Below are 4703 nucleotides of genomic sequence, written 5' to 3'. Positions count from 1 at the left end.
GTTTAAGCATAAGACGGGGTTATATGGAATTTTGTTGAATATTTTAGTTGGATTGGCAGAACGGCCATGTGAGGAATTGATTTTAAGACGGGGTTATTATTATAACACCGTCTAAAAAGATCTTGAACACCGTCTAATGCTTCGTATTGTAGTAGTGGTGATAGAGTGGATATACAATTTAAAGATAGTCGAGTCCTTTTGAAGATGCATATCCTTCGAGTTACCAAAACCTTTCTCTTAGTAAATTGAGTTCCCTCCACAAAAAAACAACCATATTATAAGTGTTATATACGTTTGTGTATGTTGAGTCCCACTTCCCAAGCTAGCAACCCGGATATATTCATCTAACTGTTCTCCAAAACATGTATGTTGTGTTCACCCTTATATTAAATTTCATCCACAATACTTTTTTCTTTGAACCAATAACCAAAACTCGTCTTCTAAACAATGGCGCTAATCGAAAAGACGAACGCCACTTTGCCATCTTTTCATTTCATACAGTTCATGCCATGCTTGTATTATCTCGTCAATGTCGAAACCTAATCCTGAAAAGAAAAAAAACAACCTTCAAGGTCTAAAATTGCTTCCAAAATCTTTTTGAAAATTATTTTAATAAATACAGTTCTTGAGGCAGCTCCATATATACCCCTAAAAACGCGCATAATATCAAATTTACTCAACCCAAATAACTAATGTCGAACATTCCCGTTCAAAATACTTCAAATTTCATATATACCCACCTATTAAATCAAAATCATAATATGACCATTATACACTTCTCTTTCTCCTTACACTCCAAACTCTTAAATCCTAATGCAAATTCAAGGAAAGGATATATATATGTCATAAATTTAAAAATTATGAGTATTTGATGTTATGGATTTTTGTTGGGTAATTATGATATTATACCAAGTTTTGAAGGGGAAATATGAAATTATCCATTATCTTTGATATATTAAAAAATGTTGACAAGTCAGCCCGACATGATTTGAGTAGTATAAAAATTTATATATTTTGACCCGTTACCTAACATGCTCGTTTTGCCACCTATACCCATAAGAATGTCGTCAAGAGTAGTGTCCATTTTTATATAAAACCCGTAACCCGGCCCGAATTTAAAGCCACTCGAACCAAAATTAGAGAATACCTGAAAAACCCAAACCCGACCAACCGAATTTCATGACAGCCTCCCAACGACCTAAGTGAATATGGGTTGGCCTGGTAAGAGAAGAACATATCTAAGTGAAGATGAAAAAATGAAAGCCAATTGAAATGGTAGAAATTACTGTTTAAATTTCATAAAATACTCCAACTTCATAAAAATTAAAGTATAATGTTACCTTACAAAATTGTTGAAGACCCTACTTCAACTCATGGTCATCATCAATATCTGTACGCAGAAAAACACAATCCAGGTATGCCCAAATACGAAACTGGTATAGATTCTATCAAATGTGGACATGTAATCAAAAGGTTTCTGATGAACTGAGTTCTCTTTAGAGGCTCTTGTCCTAATGGCTTTGGTTATAAATTTTGCTTATAAGTTTATACGAATTATGATAATAGATTTTTTTAAATAAAATATATCAGGTAAAAAGGAGGATTTTAATGGTAGGGGCCTATGTCAAAGCGTACTCAATACTACACAACTTCGTAAATATAAGGTTATCATGGAATACTTATATAGGGATGAGCACGGTACCCGTTCGGTACCGAAATACGGAGAAAATTGGTACCGATACTGGTACCGAAAAAGGGGGTAAATGGGAACCGGTACAGGTACCGAATATACCCGGTATGGTTCGGTATCGGGTAAGTGCTCATCCCTATACTTATATCTTTACAAAAACCATACAAAAGTCCAGATAACATACGAGTTGAATCTCCATTCAAAGAAGTGATTTGTCCTGTCAACACCAGGTAACGAACTTCCATTGCTAATCGGCGAATCTATTTTTGTCATTGTTAGTATGAGACTAAAATATGCACATAATAAACTACTTGTAAACAAAAAAAGTACCTCACAGTAATGGTATATGCATAATCACCTTCATCTCCCAGTCTTAATAATCAAAATTAAACCCTTAGTAAAACTTAAAATTCCAATCAAAATTTAAACCAATTACCACTACAAATGTATCTAAAATCAACCAGCATATTTTACCTGAAGTTTGCCATTGTTAGCAACACTATAGTGGTGTACTCTGCAACAATACGACAACATTTGCATCAATCCGGTCTCTCTTTTCACGCTCTCATCGGTCAATATACTGAGTGTGAAACCAAAGAAGAACTGAATTAGACATGATAATGTTGCCACTAATGAGTAAAAATTAACAAAACATATACCGTCAAGCATCTGAACACGAATAGCTTTATCTAAAGATAACACTAAGCATAACTATAATAATTTAAATAACAAATGTTTTAGATGAAGAGATGTTATGTACCCAAAATTTAAAAAATAAGGCAAATACCAACACCAATTATTGTTTTGTTTTGGTTCCCTTCACTTTCGGAAGAAGATCTTTTCTCCCCAACTTAAAAATGTCCTTGTCGCTGTCATTATCCAACTTGTGTTTGATTTCAGTTGTGGCAGATGATTTCTTGGCATTAGAAAGGTGGACTTGATAAAGAAGCCTAATGCTTGTTGATTACACCAAGTAACCAGAAATCAGTTATTATTATATCAATGATAAAAATAAACTAAAAAATGTTACAAACATAAAAGGAGATATGAGTACCAGTTAAGAAGTGGGATCAATGAAAACCTTGAAGAAACAGGTGCTGAACCAATATGACTTGATCTAAAGAAAAAAAAAGAATCTACGTTTAGCCTTTCAATAACCACTTAAAGCTACAAAGTCATAATAATACGACTAATATTAAGTACAAATTGGAACATATTCATCAAGATCATAAACGGTGAAAACAAACGAAGATTAGCATAACATCACAAATACCACTTACAACTGCAAATTCATCAAAATAACACAAATATCACTTACACATTGCAAAAATTTATAACGATCATAATCAAATCTATTAACTTCAGCATCAAAACAAAAGATACACTGAAAAGAAACGAACAACCTGCTCACATATAAACAAAAAATAATACATCAGATGAAACAAATTTATCTTTTTATCAATGTCTCAACTAAATTGTGATACGGTACCAACTGCCGGTATGAAGAAACGGTTTCAAAGATCTCTATCGGACCTTTCATCTTTATTATTATCCCTAAAATTCATTGTTTATCAACAACTGATTTGTGTTTGTAGAGAATCTGCTATCATCGGTGATCCAATCTGCCAAAACATTGAAAAATAAAAAAAATGGATAATATGATCGAAGGAATGCCAAAACAAAATAGAAACAAATGAAATCAAGATAAATAAACTTTGAAAAATATAGATTCGATATAGAAACAAAACCTTGGATGAAGATGTTTGAGAGGCGATGCGAAGAGAGGGAGAAGACGGTGAAACCCTAGAAATGAAGAACTATTAATCAAACTTGGATCATCAAACTATTAATCTAACCGAGGCACCAATCAAAATGAAGAACTAAATATGTGTAAGATCCCTTTTTGAAACTGAATGAATCTCGTAGAAAAAAAAAATTGATAGCCAATACCACAAGCTCAATAGAATTGAAAGAAGATTTGGTATTAGAAGATTAAACATACCTCGATGCTTTGAACCAGAATAGAGATGGAGATGAAGGAAAACGGAGATGGTTCTCTAGGGTTTTGGAAAACAAATTACATAACTGCGTATAAATATAGTCGGGTCATAATAGGATTTGGAGGAGGATATGGAGCGCGCCTAACCTATATTTTATACCCAAATTTTTCCCGCCAAAACAATCTGAGATGCAATATCACGCTGACACGTGGCCCAAATTTTATTCATTTATTATATATAATAGATTTATCAAAACTTTTGGGGGTTTTCAGGCTCTAACCTTGAATTAATTATAACAAAAAACTGAATCAAAAATCGAATTTTTAATCCGTCTTTAAAAGTGTAGAATTTTATAAGATTTAATTAGGGTTGTAAACGAACCAAACGTTCAGCGAACAGTTCGTGAACCGTTCAGCGGGAAGTTTTTTTATGTTCGTTCGATTAGCTTAACGAACGAACACGAAAAATTTTTTTGTTCGGTTAGCTTAGTAAACGAACACGAACACAGGTCTCGTTCGTTCGGCTTCGTTCATGAACGTTCGGTAATATGTTCAGTTACATTTGTTCGTGTTCGTTTGATTATATTAAAAAATAATAAATAATAAACCTATTATCAAAACATATTGAAAACTTGAAACCCTACTTTCTAAGTTAACTAAAATTTAAACATTTGAAGAAATTTTTAGGGATAATTATGTCTAAGTTAGTTAAACTTAATTTATCGTTTGGTGGTGTAGTAGACTTCTTGTCTATTGATTTATCATTTAGTGGTCGTATTTAACTACTTATATCCAATGTTTAAAGATAACAATTTTTTATTTTTTTTATTTTCAAGTTAAATGTTCGTTTACATTCGTTTTTATTTGCTTGCGTTTGTTTGTGTTCGAGACCAGTGTTCACGAACTGTTCGTGAACAACTGAATTTCCTTAACGAACGAACATGAACATAAACGTATGTTCGGTATGCGTTCGTGAACAGTTCGCGAACATATTAATTTCCTTAACAAACGAAC

At 32.7% G+C, this 4703-nt stretch overlaps 2 long non-coding RNA genes across 2 annotated transcripts; both read right to left on the bottom strand.

Annotated features, from left to right (window-relative positions):
* Nucleotides 1-298: 298 nt before the first annotated feature.
* On the bottom strand, nt 299-2579 carry LOC110909527. Its single transcript, XR_002575424.2, has 7 exons — nt 2478-2579; nt 2165-2270; nt 2021-2062; nt 1875-1950; nt 1341-1390; nt 1148-1218; nt 299-545 (listed from the first exon to the last, which is right to left on the bottom strand). It is a non-coding gene; the product is annotated as an uncharacterized LOC110909527 (long non-coding RNA).
* A 206-nt stretch (nt 2580-2785) lies between these two features.
* Nucleotides 2786-3584, bottom strand: LOC110909526. Its single transcript, XR_004880653.1, has 3 exons — nt 3439-3584; nt 3009-3312; nt 2786-2807 (listed from the first exon to the last, which is right to left on the bottom strand). It is a non-coding gene; the product is annotated as an uncharacterized LOC110909526 (long non-coding RNA).
* Between the last annotated feature and the right edge of the window lie 1119 nt (nt 3585-4703).

This window comes from Helianthus annuus, chromosome 15, assembly GCF_002127325.2.
Source record: "Helianthus annuus cultivar XRQ/B chromosome 15, HanXRQr2.0-SUNRISE, whole genome shotgun sequence".
Lineage (NCBI taxonomy): Eukaryota > Viridiplantae > Streptophyta > Magnoliopsida > Asterales > Asteraceae > Helianthus > Helianthus annuus.
This window is presented reverse-complemented; position numbering and strand designations above follow the sequence as displayed.